Genomic DNA, 22,651 nt, shown 5'->3' on the forward strand with positions numbered 1-22,651 from the left:
CAACCAGCCCCTCAGCCGGGGATGGCGTCCCTCGTACATGCCGGGGATGGATGACCGCGACAACACGAATGAGTCGTGTACACTGCCTGGGTGACGGGCGCAGACGTGCAGGATCATCATGCGGTGGTCGCAGACCACCTGTACGTTCATCGAATAGGTCCCCTTCCTATTAGTGAACACGGCCCTGTTATCTGCAGGTGGCCGCACGGCGACGTGCATCCCATCGATCGCGCCCTGGACCATGGGGAACCCGGCAATGGCAGAGAAGCCCACGGCCCGGGCATCTTGGCTGGCCCGGTCCACGGGGAAGCGGATGTAGCGGTGCGCCATGGCATAAAGGGCATCTGTCACTGCCCGGATGCACCGATGCACCGATGTCTGCGATATGCCGGACAGGTCCCCACTTGGTGCCTGGAATGACCCCGTTGCATAAAAGTTCAGGGCCACCGTAACCTTGACGGACAGGGGGAGAGGGTGTCCCCCGCCAGTGCCACGCGGTGACAGGTGTGCCAGCAGGTGGCAGATGTGTGCCACGGTTTCCCGGCTCATCCGGAGTCTCCTCCTGCATTCCCGGTCCGTGAGGTCCTGGTATGACTGCCGGGGCCGGTACACACGGGGCGCCCTCGGGTGCCTCCGTTGCCGTGGGGCCGCGACGTCCTCCTCCCCCTCCTCGTCCTGTCGGTCAGGTGTCCCTCCAGCCTGGGCGGCTGCCGCCTGCCCCTCTGCGGCAACCTGCGCCACCTCTCTGGCACGCTCCTCCTCCTCCTCCTCATCCAGGGCAACATAGACATGAGCGGCTGCCACCACGGCGGCCAACATCGCTGGATGGTCTGAAAACATGACGGCCTGGTGGGGGGGAGGGGAACGACGACATGTCATCATTGCCCATATCCCCTCCTCCCCCCAGCCAGGTGGCATGGACCGCATGGGTCCAACTGTTGGAGGCTGGCACCTGGCCAGGTGGACCAACTCATTTGCCCTCCCATCACCCACCCCGGCACGGACCCCCTCCCCAACCCCCAACCTCCACCCCAGCACGGACCCCCCCCAACCTCCACCCCGGCACGGACCCCCTCCCCAACCTCCACCCCGGCACGGACCCCCTCCCCAACCCCCAGCCTCCACCCCAGCACGGACCCCCTCCCCAACCCCCAACCTCCACCCCAGCACGGACCCCCCCCCAACCTCCACCCCGGCACGGACCCCCTCCCCAACCTCCACCCCGGCACGGACCCCCTCCCCAACCCCCAACCTCCACCCCAGCACGGACCCCCTCCCCAACCCCCAACCTCCACCCCAGCACGGACCCCCCCCCAACCTCCACCCCGGCACGGACCCCCTCCCCAACCCCCAACCTCCACCCCGGCACGGACCCCCTCCCCAACCCCCAACCTCCACCCCGGCACGGACCCCCTCCCCAACCCCCAACCTCCACCCCAGCACGGACCCCCCCCCAACCTCCACCCCGGCACGGACCCCCTCCCCAACCTCCACCCCGGCACGGACCCCCTCCCCAACCCCCAACCTCCACCCCAGCACGGACCCCCCCCCAACCTCCACCCCGGCACGGACCCCCTCCCCAACCTCCACCCCGGCACGGACCCCCTCCCCAACCTCCACCCCGGCACGGACCCCCTCCCCAACCCCCAACCTCCACCCCAGCACGGACCCCCCCCCAACCTCCACCCCGGCACGGACCACCTCCCCAACCCCCAACCTCCACCCCAGCACGGACCCCCCCCCCAACCTCCACCCCGGCACGGACCCCCTCCACAACCCCCAACCTCCACCCCGGCACGGACCCCCTCCCGGCACTCCCCCGGAGCCCAGCCTACTCTAACCACCCCCCCCCCCCCCGCCGCACACACACACAAGCCGAGACACACCTCTCCTCAGGCAATCAGTCTGCGGCCACGCCATTTCCTGCCCAGAGCCAACCCCCCAGGCCGTCACTCACCTCCTCGCTGGTCGGCGTGAGCCTGGAGCACCGGGTCACGCCGATGAAAAGGAGGTTTGATTCACGTCGACGTGAACGGTCATCACGTCGACGGGACTTCGGCCCATCCGGAAGGGAGAATATCGGCAGGCCGAAAATCGGCTGCCTTGCGCAGACCCGTGACATTCTCCGCGGCAGCGGCGCCATTAACGCCCCGCCGACTTTTCTCCCTTCGGAGACTTCGGCGGGGGCGGGATTCACGGCGGCCAACGGCCATTCTCCGACCCGGCGGGGGGTCGGAGAATGACGCCCCATGAGTTGAAAAAGGCCTTGGGGATGTAGATCAGTATGGATCTGTACAGGAAGAGGAACCCGGGCAACGTTTATCTTGATCGTCTGCACCCTCCCTGCCAGGGAGAGGGGAGTATGTCCCACCCCTGCAGGTTCTTTTTTACTTCCTCCACCAGGCTGGCCAGATTCCACTTGTGGATCCATGTCCATTCGTGGGAGATTTGGATCCCCAAGTAGCGGAATTTGTTTTCTGGACTTGTTTAAATGGCATTCGCTCTAGCTCTGCCCCTCTTTCCTTTGCGGGTTCACTGGGACGATTTCACTTTTGCTCAATTTGAACTTGTCGCCCGAGAAAGCTCCAAACTCTTTCAAGAACGCCATGATTCCCTCCATGCTGCTTTGTGGTCTGCGACGTAGAAGAGCAGGTCATCCGCATAGAGCAAAACTCTGTGCTCTCTGTCTCCTCTCCAGATCCCCTTCCAATTCTTGATCACCTGCTATTTTGATAAAAATCACCAAGCTATCAGTTCAGGTACTGTCAACTTTTCTTTTCAACCACATATTCCTTTTTCACAGATTTAGATTTTAAAATGAGCAATAGGCAACATTTTCAACCGAACTTCGGGAAGTATTCTTGTAGTTCATTTGAAAATAAATATATCACGCATAAATGTATAATGAACATTTATAAATGTATAATTCCACCCATAAAAGACACACTCTATAATGGTTGCATCAATGAATTTCTTAACCAACATTTTTTTACTGGTAACTGCTTTTGTATAAATTTTCTCAACTGTTTGTTTTTTTTATTTTGAAAGATGGAAGTACTTTTATTGGAAGCGTTTTCTTTCCTTTCTCTTCGTCAAGTGATAACATGCACCATTACACCGCCAACAGTGGAGAACCTGCTTCTAGGACTCTACCAAGGCTGCCTTGCAACCAACCACTGAGACGTGGACAAGTATACGCCTGGATGGTGATGCCTTCGATTTTCTCTCACCACCTCTAGAGGCACTAAGCCTGCACTTGACATTTCCCAATGGTAGCACATCTGAGAACAGACAGGGGTGGAGGGGGGGGTGGGGTGAAAAACCAAGAGGGGATGGGCAGATTGGCCAGTTTGGGATTGATTGCATCACAGTTCACCAATCATTTATTTTTACAATACTGTGGTCATGACTTCAGTGGCTGCTCTGCAAAATAATGAAGGCAGCATTGCAGAGGGAGCTAGGACCCAAGAGTACCAAGAGCTACCTCTTCGAGCCGTCACTCAACTCCATAGAATCCACAGAAGTTTGCTGCAAACTCTCTGCAGAAGGTGGAGCTGTCGACAAAAATGAAACTATGTATCTGACAGTGTGCCTCTTTTTCTGCTGGTCTGGAATCCACCCCTCAATAGGGACGTGGTTGTTCCTCCAGCATTGAGATGTTTGGGCGACATTATGGCACCCTCCTGATAATGGTGGTGCAATATAGAATAGAATAGAATAGAAACCTGGTCAAAATCAATGAGTGCTGTAAAACTTGAATTTCTTTAAATCAAGTTCCTCTACAGAACCAGTGTCAAATTAGGGATCTATCATTTGAGGAAAATATACAAAGCACCTACTTATAAAAGATGCATAAGCACAAAAAATATGCAAATATAGTCAGTACCAAATAAATAGTGCAAATCCCATTCGTCTATCAAATTAGGATTTTCCAGCTTTCAGCCATCTGAATCCAATTAACATGACTTGTCCATGCAACGCTCATCCCAGTAAAATGTATGATGCCTTTGAAAATCATGCCCAAATGAAAAAATTTTATATTCTATGACAGAGACGTGTGAAAGAAGTTTTACATGGATGACTCATTTACCACACTTTAAATTTCTCACCGTCATTTAAAAGTAATTTATCTAGAATAAAATCTGTATATTTTTATGGATGGCTATGGCAGCATAGGGCTGTCTCAGAACTTATTAATTAATGAATATGTCCCTCAGTGTGCAATGTACCAGCAACTACTGAAATTGCAATTTTGCCGCTAAACCTCACTTAACTGTCTCCGTTGCATATAAATTGAATACCATTTTATTAGCATTTATAATGTAGCAATATCAAAATAGATTATCAGAAAGCAGAGAGAACAATTCAGTTTGGTAGCTTCTAATATACTGATTGTTATATATTGTCTAAGTTAATGATCGCTGACTAAGAGAAAACCTGGAAAAGTGTCACCCCAGCAAACCCAGAGAAGGAGCTCTGAGGAAGTGAGTAAACAGTATAAACTAGTTTTTAAAACAAAGGCTGCCTACCTCATTTTAATTCAGGCTATCTATAAACGAGTAAATAAAAAAGAACCAGATATGGCAGAGTAGGCTACGTACGAAAAAAATACCATGCACGCTGGAAATCTGAAATAAAACCAGAAAAGACTGGATAAACTCAGCAGGTCTGGCAGCATCTGTGGAGAGAGAAACAGCGTTAACCTTTCGAGTCCAGAACATATGTTGAGACTGCTGTATACGGGAGTTTGTGGACAGTGAGACTGTCCAGGATTCCTGGAGCACATGTCTCTGCCTTGAGTGACTCCAGCTCAGTCATTGAGCTGCATGTGAGTTAGAGACATTCTGAATCATGAACAAGGGGAATAATTTTTGAACAATTTGATCCAGGACACATTCGGACCCCAGAGCAAAGCTCAGATTCTGAAAGGAGAGGGTGTTAGCATTAGGGATCCAGGTGACAGGGACTTAGGAAAGGATGAGAAGGAGGTTCGAGCGACTTGGGGCCTATACAATGGCCAAGATGTACGGACTTCTTGTGAGGATAAGCAGAAAGGTTATGGGGAGGACAACCACAATTCAGACCACAACACTGGGGCTAGGAAGGAGGGAAGAGCGGAATAGAAATGTGTTAGTGATAGGGGATCCCATAATTAGGAGCACAGACAGCATCCTCTGCAACTACAAACAAGAGTCCCAAAGGATGCATTGCCTACCCAGTGCCATGGTAAATGATATCATGAGGAAGGTGGATGGGGAGTAATTTAAAAAGAGAGACATAAAGTCCAGACCTTGTGATCCATGTTGATTTCATGGGGGAGAAGGTGGTATTGTAGTAATGTCACTGGACTAGTAATCCAGGGACCCAGGTTAATCCTCTGGGAACATGGGTTTAAACCCCACCATGGCAGCAGATAGAGTTTGAGATCAATTAATGAAACTGGAATTGAAAGCTAGTCTTGGTGGTGACCATGAAACTAGCATTAATTGTCGTTAAGCCCTATCTGGTTCATTAACATCCTTTAAAGGAAGGAAATCTGCCATTATTACCTGGCCTGGTCTACATGTAACTCCAGATCCACAGAAATGTGGTTGACGCTTAACTCCCCTCTGAACAGGGGATTCAGGGAGGGGCAACAAATGCTGGCCTTGCCAGTGACACCGGTACCCCATAATAAGAAGAATTAAAAATTATGAAGGATTAGGGAGCAGGCCCTGATGAGGAAGTGTCAGGAGTTAGTAAGTAAATGAGTTAGTAAGTAAATTAAAAAGCAGGACTCCAGGGTAATGACCTCTGGATCACAGCAATGCACACAGCAGGCAGAATCTTGTTCCCTCCCCCCTGGTGCTGATTTAACTAAGCAGGGTAATGGCGGGTGGGGTTCCTGTCACCTTCCTGCCACTACTACAATTAAGACCTGTGGACGGCCTTCCCACCCCACCGATAATAGGTTCTTAATGCCCATTTAAAAGTCTCATCCCGCTACCATGCAGGGAGTGCGACATGTAAACGTGTGTGAGGCTACTTGCAGACTCTCAGGTGCAGTCGCTCATTCAAAGGAACTCAGTGCCTCTGATTGACTGGCAGCTCCCGGCGAGCAGGGCTTTTGCGCCCAGAGTCTTTAGTCCCTGGGTAGGCCCAGCGCTGGCCTGTCAAGTGCTTGTATGGAATAGGATTCAGTGGGCCATCCTGAAAAGAGGGACTCTTACAAGTTCTCCAGCTGGTACAAGAAATCCCCACCCCCTCTACAAGATTCCGCCCGTGTCTATCATAAAATAGGGGAACTGGAGGTAGTAATATATTGCAGCAAACCAAATCTTGTCGGGATTACTGGAGACATGGCTGCAAAAATATTAGAACTGGGAATTAAACAATGCAGGATAAATCATATTTATTTAGAATAGGGAGTCTAGGAATAGGGGGAGGTGGAATAGCTATACTAGTTATACTAATTAGAGATAACAATGGCAGTAGAAAAAAGTAGCAGTGCTATCAGTAAGGCAGAAATAGAATCCATATGATAGAGATAAGAGATTGAAAAAAGGATCAATCACCGTAATGGGGTAGTCTACTGACCACCCAGGAGATGGAGGAACTGCCATATTCGGGCAAGTAAAGTATTTAAATGTCCCAAAGCTTTTTTAAAAAGATACGGACAGAAAAGGGGTAGGCTGGGTAAAGGGTAGGCGTGTCAGGTAACGGGGAGGGTGGGTAAGGTAAGAGTAGGGTGGGTGAGGTAAGTGGATAGGGTCAGTAAGGTAAGTGGGTAAGGTGGTATTGGGTTGGGTGGGTAAGGTAAAGAGGTTGGATGAGTAAGTGGGTAGGGTGGGTGAGTTAAAGGGTAAGGGGATTTAGTGGACAAGATAAGAGTGCAGAGTGGGTAAGGGGTCAGGGTGGCAGTTGACGAGGGCGGTGAGGTTGGGTCAGGTCGAGTCAGGGGGAGTAGGAGGTATCATTGGGGAGTTGGGGATTTGGGGTAGGTGGGTGGTGAGGTCAAATCAGTTCGGAATGGGGTTAGGGCAATGGGGGGAGTTGGGGTTCGTCGTAAGGAGTTAGGTGGTGGGGTCGGGTAGAGACAGGTCAGGTCAGGTTGGGCGTGGTGGAGGGAGAGGCAAAGCGGTGAGGAGGGATGTGAGGGAGGAGTCAGGTGGTAGGGCTGGGTAAGGAAGGCCGGGTCAGATTGAGTCGGGAGGTCAAGTGGGGAGTTGGCAAAGGGGGCGGGGGCGTAAGTGTGAGTGTGATTGGAGGATCAATTATTTAGTTACCCAGGAGATAGACTTGGAGCTTTCTGTGAACATTTCCTGCATAGGATAGTAAGCACTGAGGAGGACAGCGTCAAATTACAAGAAGATACAAAAATTGGTGGAGTTGCAGATAGTGACAAGGATTGTCAGAGAATATAGCAGAATATAAACTGGTTGGAGTCTTGGGCGGAGAAATGGCAGATGGAGTTTAATCCTGACAAGTGTGAGGTAATACACTTTGGAAGGTCCAATACATGTAGGAATTACACAATAAATGGTAGAACTCTTGCGAGTACTGACAGGCAGAGAGATCTAAGTGTGCATGTCCACCGATCACTGAAAGTGGCAGCGCATGTGGGTAACGTGGTCAAGAAGGCATACGACATGCTGGCCTTCATCGGTTGGGGCACTGAATGTAAAAATTGGCAAGTCATGTTGCAGCTGTACAGGACCATAGTTAGACCTCATTTTGAGTATTGTGTACTATTCTGGTCGCCACACTACCAGAAGGCTCTGGATGCTTTGGAGAGGGTACAGAAGCGGTTTACTAGGATGTTGCCTGGTATGGAGGACATTAGCTATGAGGGGAAGTTAGATAAACTCGGTCTGTTCTCACTGGAACGACGGAGGTTGAGAAGAGACCTGATAGAGGTCTACAAGATTATGAGGGGCATGGACAGAGTGGATAGTCAGATGCTCTTTCCTAGCGTAGGAGAGTCAAGTACTAGGGGACATAGGTTTGACGTACGTGGGGAAAAGTTTTATAACTGATGTGCGAGGCAAGATTTTTACACAGAGGATGGTAAATATATGGAACGCACTGCCTGGTGAGGTGGTGGGAGCAGGTATGAGAGCGGCATTTAAGGAGCATCCAGACAAATATATGAATAGGATGGGAATGGAAGGATACGGACTCCGTAAGTGCATACGGTTTCAGTTTCGGCAGGTATCATGGTCAGCACAAGCTTGACGGGCCTGTTCCTGTGCTGTATTGTTCTTTGTTCTTCTTTGATCTTTAAACTTGCAGAACAGACAGATAGTTGACAAATAAATTTCAACATAGATAGAGATTATAATTTGGTAAGAAAAGTAAGGAGCTTAACTTGGAAAATAAGAATCAAAATGGGTTTACAGAGCATAAGGAACTGGCAGCATAAATCGTCAACTCACTGAAACTTGCTCTGCAGGTCAATAAACTATAATGAAAAGCAAATCAAGCACTCGGGTTTCTTTCAAGTGGGATATAATTGATAAATAGAGAAATTTGTCTCAAACCTATATTTTTATTAATTCATGAGATATGAACGTCACCAGTGAGGCCAGCATTTATTGCCTTCCCATAAATTCCCTCGAGAAGGTGGTGATGAGCCTCTTTCTGGAATTGCCACAGCTTCTGTGCTGGTAGGCAGTGAGTTCCAAGATTTTGTCACAGGATCTCAGCTTATATTCCCTTCTCCCCCGCAACCACAGAGAGTAGTCAAGGTAAATAGTGCAGGTGCCTTTATGGAGAAGCTAGATAAGAAGATGAGGGAGAAGGGAATAGAGGGTTAAGCTGATCGACCGAGATGAGGAAGGATGGGAGAAGGCCCACTTGGAGCACAAGCATTGTCATGAACTGATGCAGTGTGTGTTTTATGTAATTCTGTTATTGCAAGTTTTTACTGTTACATTTGGTCATTTCATGTGGCTAAGTAGTTTAAATAGGATATCTCCCACTTTGAATTTACTTATATAGATGATAACATATATTATCCTTTCCTCCAACTTTGTTTCATTTATAACCTGACTAGGTGCCTGACTGATGCTGAAGTTATAAATTTCTGCGTGACTATTCATCTGTGAGTCTGTCAGCAGATCATTCAAACGTGGGTGCGATAGCATAATTACATAAGCAGTTTTCATTATAAAAGTAGACATAGAAATTTGGAATAGAAATATAAAAATAAAGACAAAGTCTGACGATAAAATCTGGACTGAATCATGTCTGCACAGGGGCTGGTTTAGCACAGTGGGCTAAACAGCTGGCGTGTAATGCAGAGCAATGCCAGCAACACGGGTTCAATTCCCATACCAGCATCCCCGAACAGGCGCCGGAATGTGGCGACTTGGGGCTTTTCACAGTAACGTCATTGAAGCCTACTTGTGACAATAAGCAATTATTATTATTACATCCTTGGTTACATTATTTCCATTCCCCCAACCTCACTTTGGTCATCTGGTCTTGGCTTTGCATGCCAAACGTCATGGAGACTGACCAATATATTCTTCCCGTCTGTAAACAGTTACCATAGAGTGTTCAATGTTAACTATAAGCACACCGACCCGTTACATACGCAATTGTCTGCAGTGCCAGTAGATGATGCTGTAACAGGGCTTCCACAGGTCAGTGATCTGAGGTCGCTTGTTGGTTGATAGAAAACACCTTGGCTGTTCAATTTGCTCGCTGAAAAACCTGATGTACACCTGCTCACATTTTCAAGCTATGGCTGTATATATATTTGAGCCTTAATCCAAAGTGCGCCCCCTACCAATCATTCACAGACTGAGAACGGGGTTGGCTAGTAGATGATGATCCATTTCTCTTTCCAACTGCAGAAATTGCAGATCTGACTTTCAAGGAGCGTTTGGATACCAGCCCCAGCCTGATACCGAACCTCTCTCCTGCCACTTCACAGACCTGTTTCATTGCACCCCTGATAGCCACAGGCAAGACCTACCCCTCCCCACAATTCCTCTCTCACCACCGCCCGCCCTCCCTGCCTCCACCAGAGCTCTTGACTTTTCGCAGCTGATTTGGTTAACACCACTTTCTATTCCTGTTGCTGCCCCACTGTTACCCCCACCCGTCCTCCCCAATAGAAATGAACAATATTACTATTAAGAGTGCTTACACAATAAATAAGCTACTTTTAAATGAATATAATAAATCAGCTCAAACAATGATCCCTCTTTCCCATCCTCCACCCTTCCCCATTCTTTCCCTCCTGCTCCATCTCTTCTCTTCCTATCCTCCCTGCTTCTCCCTCTCCCCTTCCTCCCAATTCTTTCCCATCCTTCCTCTTTTTGCCTGTTCTCATTTCTCTCAGCAAATGTCTATCTCTTTCCTTTCTTCTTCTCATTGCCTGTTCCCCCCATCTCCTTTCATCCCTTCTCCTCTTCCACATCCTATCAGCCACCCTGACATACTATTTCCTTTACCCTTGCCTCTCATCACACCCTCCAAACTTAGCCATTTCTTCCTCATTTTCAACATGTATCCATGTTCTTATCTCTGCTGTAGCCAGGTTCACAATAATCTTTTTTGCTGGTAGCTGTGGTGTGGTTTTCCTCTGGACTCCATATCTACTCTAACAATTCATTCTCTTCTCATCTCTCAAGTCTCTAGCTTTCCTCTCTTTCTTACAATATTCTATCATCCTCTTGTTCCCTCCCTCCAAGGTCTCACCCTGATCAGTCTTATCATATTATCCACCTTCCCTCCTAGCTCTAAATTTAATATATTTCAGTAAGCATCAAACCGCCTTATTACCTCCCCCACCCCAGCCCCAATCTCCAAGCATACGCAACTTCCTTACTTCAACCTCTAATTATGTTCCCCCTTGAATCCACTATCATAGAATCATAGAATTTACAGTGCAATAGGAGGCCATTCAGCCCATCAAGTCTGCACCAGCCCTTGGAAAGAGCACCCCATTTAAGCCCATACTTGCAACTTATCCCAGAAACTCCACCTAACCTTTTTGGACACTAAGGGCAATTTAGTATGGCCAATCCACCTAACCTGCACATCTCTGGACTGTGAGAGGAAACCGGAGCATCCGGAGGAAACCCATGCAGACACTGGGAGAACTTGTAGATTCCGCACAGGCAGTCACCCAAGCCAGGAATCGAACCTGGGACCCTGGAGCAGTGAAGCAACTGTGCTAACCACTGTGTTACTGTGCTGCCCAGTAGCCCAAGTCTCGTTCCTTCAGAGCCTCCAATACCTTCTTACTCTCCCTGACCTCTTCCAGCTTTACCTTCCCCCTTTGACCTCTTCCCTCCTCCCTCAGCCCTCGTTCAATTATTCCTTTCACTGCAGCCTTACTTGACCTGAAGACTGCGCTTGACTTGCTTCCCTAAGTACAGTGCTATTGGTGATTGGCTACTTAAGCATTACTTCCCCGTGCTCACTAAATAAAAACATGCCGCATTTATTTATTTTTGTGTTTCACTTGAGCCGGAAGTAAATGCTCCATAAATCCATAAGTAATAGATAATATAAAACAAATTAAAATTCATCCAAACTCACCTAAGTATATTATAAACGTAGAGCATTTTTCCAAAGTTGCATAAAATACAAAAATAAAATAATCCCAGTGTTTGGAAGTGTCATCAGCTCCTGCCCTAGTTTCGCTGCTGGGTGTTTTACCTCAGTTAGATATGAAATGACCCATCTTCGGGCATAAAAAAACTCTGGTTTTGGAAAAACTAAGACGGTGGCCTAGATTATTTGCAGTCCTGACTGGAGAATGATACTGCAGAAATGAACAGTAGCAAAGAGAAAGAAACTCAGACCACTAAAAATTTACGTTCAAAAGATACTGCACCCAGGCAAGAACCTATGTAGTAGAATTCATTTATTACAGAAGGCGAAAATAAAACATTTCAATCTTGAAGGCAGAATTTGGATCATTTGCTTTGTGAATCTTGATTTCCATTCCATTTGTTCCAAACTCCTGCACAGCAGCTGTGAGATATGTAAAATTGGATGCAATATGGGTTTTATCCTGACACAAAAGCTCCTGCAGCATTGACAGAGACTATGATTTTTCACAGATGGCATTTAACAGCTTACAGGCAACAAATGCATAGCTGACAATGAACAGGATAAAGGTTCAGGTTAAACTTTAGTCATACCGCACGATGTTAAACATACAGGTATATTTTTATGTGAAAAAACATGATTTACACAATCAGTATTAAAACTATTTCATTATATTTTAGTACACACATTCAAGGTAGTCGATAATATGTCTTAACCAAAGCGAAACAAATGGGTCAATTATATTTTACCTGTTTTTCATTGTACAGGTTAGAAAAACTATCATTTGAATTCAACCAATTTAAAGATGTTAAACTAAAAATTGTCAAACTAAATTTTAGAGGAAGTGCAGAATTCATGGGCGTCATTCTCCGCCGGCGGGAGTCTCCGTTTTGCCGGCGCCCGGGGGTTTCCCGACGGCATGGGGCTGCCCCACAATGGGAAACCCCATTGACCGGCCGGTGTTACGGAGACTCCCGCCGGCCGGTCGGGGCAGAAATGTGGCGGGGCGGGTAGGAGAATTTCGCCCCAGTTTAGTGAAAAATTGGCTTTTAAGGATTTACTTTCTTACTACATCTTATGTGGTACTGGCAACGTTGGGTGGCACGGTAGCACAGTGGTTAGCTCTGTTGCTTCACAGCACCAGGGTCCCAGGTTCGATTCCTGGCTTGGTTCACTGTTGTGCAGAGTCTGCACATTCTCCGTGTCTGCGTGGGTTTCCTCGGGGTGCTCCCGTTTCCTCTCACAAGTCCCGAAAGACGTGCTTTTAGGTAATTTGGACATTCTGAATTTTCCCTCCGTGTACCCTAACAGGCTCCAGAATATGGCGACTAGGGGCTTTTCACAATAACTTCATTGCAATGTTAATGTAAGCCTACTTGTGACAATAAAGATTATTATTATTAAGATCCAAAAATCTGAAAAAGTAATTCCATGGTTAACTGGCCTACCAACCAGTAACAGTTCCTTGTTAACTTGCAAACTATTCAGTGTCAATATGTATTGTTAATTGCTAAACTATCAATTAGAGTTTTGTCATTAACTGGTATCCATGATTAACAAATTCATTGTTCAATATCTGTCATTGTGTCTCAATGTTTTTAATCCTTTTTCTGTGTGGAAAGATTTTCGTAATCCCTATGAAAACAAAATTAATTTGCATAAGTTTATAAAAAGCCATCGGCTTCATAGAATCCCTACTGTGCAGAAGGAGGCCATTTGGCCCATCGAGTCTACACCAGCCCTTGGAAAGAGCTCCCTACTTAAGCCCAGGCCTCCACCCTATCCCCGTAACCCAACCTAATCTTTTGAACACTAAGGGGCAATTTAGCGTGGCCAATTCACCTAACCTTCTCATCTTTGGACTGTGGGAGGAAAGCGGAGCACCCGGAGGAAACCCACGCAGACATGGAAAGAAAGTGCAAACTCCACATAGACAGTCACCCGAGGCTGGAATTGAACCTGGGTCCCTCGAGGTGTGAGGCAGCAGTGCTAACCACTGAGCCCTGTGCTGCTTCAGTGATTGAAACCAGGGAGGGGGAGGGAAAGTTGATGCCAATGTACCAACTGTCCATGCCATGATTCATATTGCTAGCTCCTAAAACTTGATATTAATGACTATTCGAGGTTGGAGAAGAATTTTCAAGAATTATTCTTCCACTGAAATAAAAGCAGAAAGTGTTGGAATTACTCAGCAAGTCTCGTCAGTGGAGAAGGAAACATAGTTCTCTTTTCAAGTCAAATATGAGTCTTCCCTCGTGTATTTGAAGCTGAGTTGTTCCTCTCCCAGGAGACTACAAAGCCAAGAAAGGTTCTGACATGTCATTAGAAATTGCTTGTAGATAGGAAACCGTTGTTGGTAAAAGTTGAAAACTTGAAGTACTCCTTAAATTTATGACTTGGAAGGATTCCCTTATCTTTGAAAGTCGTATTACGGGAACCTGGATGGGAGAGGCAGTGAAGATTATACTTCCGTCATTCAAGAATTAACTTTAAAAAATGAAAGTTACTGACATTTGGAGTTGAATTTGGTATCTGGGGCACCAAACAGCCCCATCCACAGATACTGTCAGACCCGCTGAGATTATCCGGTATTTTCCGATTTTGTTCCCATCCCACTACTTCCTTAACATTTGTTCTCAGGGGCGCATATGACCAGAGTGAGGGTGAGTGGAGGGTGGAGGACAAATGTGAGTGTTGCTCCTGGGTGCCGGCTAACCACACCCATATGTTCTGGTCTTGCCTCAAGTTGATAAGCTTTTGGGCCTCTTTCTTCAACACCATATCGGAGATACTCAATTTGATTTGGATCTATGTCTGCTGGTAGCCATATTTGGGATATCAAACGCGCTGGTGCTTCAGACGGGGGTGAAGACGGATGTCCTTGCCTTCGCCTCATTGATAGCCCAGAGATGGGTTTTGCTTGGGTGGAGGTCTCCTACTCTGCCCAGTGCCTCAGCGGGGTAGGGTGACCTCATGTCTTTCTTAAGTACACCATTAAAGGGTCGGTAGAAAGATTCTACCTAAGATGAGCGCCATTAATTTCCCTTTGTAAGGAGCTGGTCACCGTCAGCTGTTAGGGGTTTTAGTTTAGTTTTTTCAGGTGCTTTTGCTTGTCAGTCTTGTTCTTTTATTGTGTAACTTTGGTTAATTGTTTTGTACGGTTATGTTTATTATTTTTAAAAATTAATAAACATAAATTTTAATTTGTTCTGCCGGCAGATATGGTTGAATGCAACGTCCAAGAGGTAGAAAGCTCTGCGACTTCTCTCTTCACTATCGGGGCTCCTATCTTCTTCCTGGACTCCTCACTCCACCAAACCTTGCAGCCTCTCCTCTGACATATTTGCCCAAGCTACCCCAGATTTAGACCTCCCCCAGACCTCTGGACATCCTTCTCCCTGTCCTCTTCTGAGGGCAGGCACGGTAGCATTGTGGATAACACAATTGCTTCACAGCTCCAGGGTCCCAGGTTTGATTCCGGCTTGGGTCACTGTCTGTGCGGAGTCTGCACGTCCTCCCCGTGTGTGCGTGGGTTTCCTCCGGGTGCTCCAGTTTCCTCCCACAGTCCAAAGATGTGCAGGTTAGGTGGATTGGCCATGATAAATTGCCCTTAGTGTCCAAAATTGCCCTTAGTGTTGAGTGGGGTTACTGGGTTATGGGGATAGGGTGTAGGTGTTGACCTTGGGAAGGGTGCTCTTTCCAAGAGCCGGTGCAGACTCGATGGGCCAAATGGCCTCCTTCTGCACTGTAAATTCTATGATTCTCCCTCAACCAGAGATCCCTCTTTACACACCCCTACCCCCTCATTGACAGTCTAACATACCAGTTGTGTCCTGACAGTACAAGAAGACCAATTTCTTATGGTCCTCTTGTGCTTAATAATAATATATATTATTGTCACAAGTAGGCTTACATTAGTACTGCAATGAAGTTACTGTGAAAACACGCCAGTTGCCACACTCCCGAGCCTGTTCGAGTACACAGAGGAGCATCGTCACAACATTTTGTGGTAACAATTTCTAGCCCACGATCGTTATAGTAGACCTGCTGGCAGTACAAGTATTATGTTCAAGTGAAAAAGAGTGATAGAAATTTAAATTATAGCATCATAATAATGCTGCATTCACAACCAGTTGATTAGACTAAATGAACTTAATGGGGCTTGTCTTATTCTGTAGTATCTCTGCTCTGATGGTCTTCCAATTAATGTTAACAATAATGGTTCCTTGAAATGCTGTTTATTTCAGCACCGTTATCATGATTGTTCTCACTAAATAGGCTACTGTGCAACAAACCAGAATCTTATCATTTTTATGTGTTTCAACTTAAGACACAAAATTCTAACAATATCAATAATGTAATCTTCCACTCCCATCAGCAAGGGATCGTGGCGGAGCAAAATTTGGCATGAGTCAAAAATTCAGGCTGGAATTCTCTGGTTGTCAGCAGTGGCGGGATCTTCCAGTCCTGCTGATGTTTTGGTCCCACTGATGGTGCGCCCCTGCCACGGGTTTCCCGATGGTGTGGGGTTCATTCAGTGGGAAACCTCGTTGACTATGGCAGGAATAGAAGATCGCACCGCCAGCCAATGACGGGCCACTCCACTGCCATGAAGCACATGATGGGTTGCACGGAGAATCCTACTCTCAGTTTACCAACCGCAGTAAATTAGTTTGCAACCTTGTTCCACTGACTTTCCTGGCAGCTTAAAGGCAGATCGAGTGTTGGCAGCTTAAAGGTGGATCGAGTGTCCGACAGAGCTATATTGGGAACCCCATTTGCACCTGCGAACTACTCATTAAAAGCCTAACACACTGTGTTATACTCCCTCAAAATGTAGCGCCCCACCAGCAGGAATTTAGAACGTTTAGTTCCACGACTGCCCTTAAGTAATAATAATAATCTTTTGTTGTCACAAGTATGAAGTTAGATGCAACTGGCGAGGTGGACTTGTTCCTGGAGCTGGAGGCCAGTGCGCTGCTTTCGCCTTGCTTTCACCATCACTGAGAGCTACCGGCTGCCTGTAGCACACACTGCGTCAAGGCTGGACACAGCAAAGGAGGGAGACCGAGCAAGAACTGGGGGATTTGGGGGGGGACGAGGTGTTGGGGGAGTGAAAAAGTGAAGACGAGTGAATGACTGTATGGGTGTCGTTTAAATAAATATGGTGAAGCAGCTTCTGTGTTTCTTGAGTTAGCAATGGGATTAGAGAAATATTTGTCCATTTTCTTTAACCACTAGTTTCACTTACCCAATAAAAACACCACACTGCAACAACTCTAATTAGGATATGAAATATAATACCTTTTGTACATCACTTGTATGTCAGTCTTGATTTATCAATTTCAGTTCATCAGTTGATAAAAAGCTAATACTTTTTGTCAGGCTTACCTTTCAATAACATACACAGCTTCAACATCACTGAGATCTGTCATTGTCAGATAGCGAGAGAACCGCAGGCTGTCACAAATTGTCTGAATATAACTCTGTCTTTTACAGCACTTTGAATGTCAACCTTGCCAATATTATTGCTCATCAACCCATACCCTGGTGCAGGAGCTTGCATCTGAAGCTGGCTGAGTCTTTCTTTATTCCCCTTGTCTGTAATTATTCATTGCCTGATCCTCGACTTCATGGGAATGTGTCTGACACAACGTGCTGGATTTAATGAGGGTGTCACCTGCCAGCGGAATCCTCATGCCTCCTCTTTTGTGGATAGCCTGCCAAATTGAGTGTCCATCAGGCACATAATTGGACAGTGGCGGGCTTTCCCCCAGAACAAGGGCACTGAGGAGGAAGCCCCGCCTGCTGAGAGCTGTCAGCCAACAACTCTATTGAATGGTAGCACCACAGGGAGTCAGTGGCTGCCAACGGTACAACACATACATTCTTGCTATTGAGGGTGTCCAGCGAAGGTTCACCAAACTAATTCCAGGGATGGCAGGACTGACATATGAATAAAGACTAGATCGACTGGGCTTGTATTCACTGGAGTTTAGAAGAATGAGAGGGGATCTCATAGAAACATATAAAATCCTTATAGGATTGGACAGGCTAGGTGCAGGAAGAATGTTCCTGATGTTGGGGGCGTCCAGAACTAGAGGTCACAGCCTAAGAACAAGGGGTAAGCCATTCAGGACTGAGATGAGGAAGAACTTCTCTCAGAGTTGTGACCTTGTGGAATTCTCCACCATAGAGAGCTGGTGGGGCTGTTTGTTGGATATATTCAAGAGGGAGCTGGACGTGGGCCTTGCGGCTGAAGGGATCAAGGAGTATGGAGAGAAAACGGCAGTGGGATACTGAATTTGTATAATCAGCCATGATCATATTGAATGGTGGTGAAGGCTCAAAGGGCCAAATGGTCTCCTCCTGCAGCAATTTTCTATGTTTCTATGTTTCACTCGTAAGAGAGGAGTTTATTAGTAAAAGGCTTCTGAAGTATTTGGTGAATGTGGCTATTATGGTCGAGTAGTTTGTTTGCAATAAGATGTGAGGTGGGATAGAACGAGGATTGTCATGGTGTTGGGAATGTGAGTATTGTGATCAATGCAGGAAATTGTTATGTATTTTATTTATATTTTGTTGTAGCAATGTTATTAAAAACTCTGGGTTCAAATACATACAGACAGTATGTCTGCTAAAGCTGTGATCAATTAGTCTAACGGTGAGGTAATCTTTGATTTTAACCATTTCGTTGTTTACAGAGAGGTGGCATATGGAAAATTGTTTATGTTTTTGGAGGTTCCCTGGAGTGTAGATAATTTATGAGGGAGTGGTCTTTAGTCTTAGCCATGGGACATCTTAGTGGGGTACAGATGATGTAATTAATGGGAGGAACCAGGTCTGTCTGTAGAGTTGGCAGTTTTTTGCCACAGGGTTTGAGTCTGACAAGACAGAAGGATGTTCAGGTTGTTCCTGAAAGAGTCTATCTCCAAAGGTCCACACACAGAACAGCAAGTAACCCTGATTGTTTACTTTATTTATGAGTGGATTTTGAACTGTATTGGGTTGCTTGGTTGCAATATATATAGTGAAGGTGTGGGGCTTAAGTTAATTGGGGTCTGGTCCGTTATCCTAACAGTATGAATAGAAGCAGTTAGTGTGGGATGTGGTGCAATGATTTCCGGAGAGTGAATGGAAGTGGAAAAGGGGTGTGCTGTAAATCCTGCATCTAGAGGTGACGAATGTGATATAAAATAATTGTTTTAGAGATATTAGTTACTGTAATGTAGAGATAGGCCAGTCTCATTCTGGTGAGTTCACAGACAAAGGATTTCAGAACGCATGGCAAAGCAAGGAGGAGGTGTGTCCAGATAAGGAGGAGAAAAGGATGCTGGGTAATAGGAGGCCAGAGGAAGGGATGAGAAGTGAGCCAAGCAGGATGTATGGCCAGGTCAGGGGGGTATAGGATGACCTATGGGAATCGTGTATGTGAAACTTGATGCCATTTGAATGTATTTGCAGAAATCCCTTTGTCTCCTTCTTCATTCGTTTCCCGGGGTCTAGGAGACTAGCTGTGTCCTGTGCCTGTGTGAAATGAATCAGACTTGCAAGTCAAATAAAATAACTAATGCTGTACCTGCAAATCCATCTCGACTTTTATTGAGGCCAGACTGACGGGTAAAGAAATTTTGATTTGTCAGAGGAGGGGGCGGAGAATAAGAAAGCAGTGTTTTTACCTTGGCAATTCTGGTAAGATCATTCGATTTATTTTGGTATTGCAGCCATGTCCTTGAAGGAGCTGAGATTCTGGTACTGATCTCCTTTGCAGCCTCTTCCCAATGGCAATGCAAGTAGTATCTGAATACTTCTTGGAGAGAACAAATGCACATGTGCATATAATGTGCAACCTACCCCTCGTACCTATCTTGAACCTTGATCCAATTTCTAGGCTATTAACATCAATGTCAGGTGAGATAGAAAATCATGTCTAGACTCTCCAGATCATCATTTGATATTTATATCTTTTGAGTCATTTTCCAGCTATGGTGATATTAATGAATTGAGGTACATAAAGAATTTAAGTATTTTAATGGTGATATTAATGAATAAGGTAAATAAATAAGTTAAGTATTTGAATTATGTTGTTATGAAGCAGTCAGCCCTAGTTGCAGGAAATGGTTAATACTAGCTTTATTTTTCCAGTGTCTGTTGTCAACAGTACCACAGGAACTGTTCAGAGCTGCTGTAAAATCCTCTCTACATTGGGCCTTAACATCCGAGCTCCCCAACGTCAGATAAGGGGCATACCTCACAGATGCGCTGGGGAATCCCATTTAGTGGTTCACAAGCGAAGGTTTGCACAGCAATTGTCCAGACGTGCAAACTTCCTTTAGGAAGTTTCACTGGGAACCATCCAAAAATGTGATTTAAATTGCAAACTTTGAATGGTTCTGACTGGGTAACACCAATAATTGCCCAGTGAGTTCATAGAATCATAGAATTTACAGTGCAGAAGGAGGCCATTCGGCCCATCAAGTCTGCACCGGCTCTTGGAAAGAGCACCCTACCTAAGCCCACACCTCCACCCTATCCCCATAACCCAGTAACCCCACCCAACACTAAGGGCAATTTTGGACACTAAGGGCAATTTATCATGGCCAATCCACGATAACTTGCACATCTTTGGACTGTGGGAGGAAACCGGAGCACCCGGAGGAAACCCAGGCTCACACGGGGAGAACGTGCAGAGTCCACACAGGCAGTGACCCAAGCCGGGAATCGAACCTGGGACCCTGGAGCTGTGTAGCAATTGTGCTAACCAGTATGCTACCTTGCTGCCCAAGAGATAAACCAAGAGTTACTCAGTGAGCACCATAATAAAAGGGGGCATGGCCTCCTTCACTTCAACTCTCCTTCACTTGGACGCTGGGCCCCGGGGTCTCTCTCTACCGTGTTGATCTCACCTGGTCTGAGTCAGAAGGTTGGGTAAGATAGGGTTAAATAAAATTTGAAGTAAATAATTGGGCATGGAGTGACATTCCGCTGCTGTTTGCCACACTGAGGAAGTTCAGGCCCATTATTTTAAAGAGGGGAATTGCTTAAATCATTCAAAGCTTCAGCAGAACGACATATGATTCTCCCTAAAAATGGGATTCTGCCTTGTGCAACACATGACCGGTTATTGACTAAGGAGCCTTTTGTGAGGGCCACGAAGAATCCAGCACAAGTTTCAAGGATACAAGAAATAACATTTATTTACAATAACATATATACACATAACAGCAGCAACCTCACTTGCTGCTTACTCCTTCCTGCTAGTTCCAAACTTTCCAACATTATTTATACAGGGAATCTGCTAATGATTTCTCCGCCCCCCCTCATTGGGGAAGCTCATACTCCCACAGGATTGTGGGATTGTCATTAGTCCCCAGCCAATGGTAAGCAGGCAGGTTATAACAGAGCCCCTGATGAATGCTGGTCTGATTATGAACTATTCTATGAGATAACTGTTCTGTGAGATAACCATCTCTGGAAGCAGTTGCTTGAATTGTCAGACAGTAATTTGGCTTTTTAGGAGATCTTGTCTCACAGTGGGTAGCGTCTCTGTCTCTCAGCCAGAAAGTCTGAGTCCGAGTCCCACCCCAGCACTTGATGGTTCATAACGTGGCCAAACACCCGAAAAGACTTCCAAAATGCCAGTGGCTGGTGGTAAGAGCGGGCGAGATGCCTGGTCAACCATGCTTGATGCGGAGTGGTGTCCCTCCAGCTATAAGCCTCTGGCGACAGATTAGTGACCTGTTCCAGGAATAACTAACTAGCTATTGAAAGATATGATAGTCTGCCTTAGTGCACCTCTAGGTGCAGGAAGAGAACTGGAATTGGAATTTGGTTTTTATTGCAGTTTTATAAAAAAGGAAACAAATGATTCTTTATAATGAAGAATATCATTGATATGTACTTCTGCTACAGAGTAAACTGCACTCGCTGCGCCTGGTGCAGTCAGCTCTAGGTTGAAAAGGCAAAATACAAGGCATTATTTTGCTGAATGCCTTTATGCTGCCTGCAACTTTTGAGGACAGACATAATGGGCTGAATGACCTCCTTTTATAATCTGATAAAGTGTGGCCTTCAGCTCCCTGTCTTTGGCATATTTTGTGCCTCAGTCCCTCTGTGATCTCTGACTTTGGCTTTCAGCACGTTGTTCAAATTCCAGACGCAGAACTGGCCCTCTGTAGTAATTCTATGGTTCTAAAACACAGTGAGCTGCAAAAACCCGTGAGGAAAAATAAAAGCGGACGAAAGGCATGGGCCGGAATTCTCCGAGCCTCCGCTCTGCAATCGCGCCCGGCGCGGGGGCGGAGATTGGGACGTCGGACCCGCGACGCCTTCCCTCTCACTTTAATATTGACTTGAATAAATTCAGGCCTCAGCGAAAACCTTCACTTTTCTTATGAGCGAGAGTGATGGTGATGTGGAATGGATCTGTCAGCATCAGGGGGCAACATGGATTGGTGCTTGGGGGTGTGGTTTCCTTTTCATCAAAACCCCATGCTGCTAAGGGACACCATGGGCGGGGTTCTCCAATAATGGGGCTATGTCCCCACGTCCACGAGAAAACGGGCGCCAATCACTCCGGACTTTTTTCTAGAAAATCCGGGGTGATTCTCCATTTTTAAGGGGGCTTGCAGGGCCCTGCACTTCCGGCCGTGGGTCCGTGCATGCTCATGGCGGCCGCCTTTGGCGCCGGCCCCGCGCGACATGGCGGACCCAGACAGTGGGCCGGCACCGAAGAAGTAGGCCCCCCAGATCGTGCGTGCCCGCCAATCGGTGGCCCCCGATTGCAGACCTGGCCGTCGTGGAGGCCCCCCCCCACCCCCCCCCCCCCACCCCCGGTGATGGATCCCTCCCCACACACCCCCCCCCCACCCACCACCAGGACAGCCACCGCAGCCGCGACTCTGAGCTCCCACCGGGTGGAACCATATGTGAACCACGCCGGCGGGGACTCAGCCGGTCGTCCGCGGATAATTGCCGCGGGGGCCTCTTTCAACGGCCCCCGACCGCCGCCTCGCAACCGCGCGGAGGCTCGGAGAATCCCGGCCCATGCCTTTCGTCTGCTTTTATTTTTCCTCCCAGGTTTTTGCATCTCACTGTGTTT

At 47.0% G+C, this 22,651-nt stretch overlaps 1 protein-coding gene across 2 annotated transcripts in view; it reads left to right on the forward strand.

The window, feature by feature from the left end:
* Nucleotides 1–22,651, forward strand: part of LOC140428497 (disks large-associated protein 4-like) — a 730,056-nt gene that overhangs the window by 298,701 nt on the left and 408,704 nt on the right. The window lies entirely within an intron of this gene.

The sequence above is a fragment of the Scyliorhinus torazame genome, chromosome 8 (assembly GCF_047496885.1).
Source record: "Scyliorhinus torazame isolate Kashiwa2021f chromosome 8, sScyTor2.1, whole genome shotgun sequence".
NCBI lineage: Eukaryota > Metazoa > Chordata > Chondrichthyes > Carcharhiniformes > Scyliorhinidae > Scyliorhinus > Scyliorhinus torazame.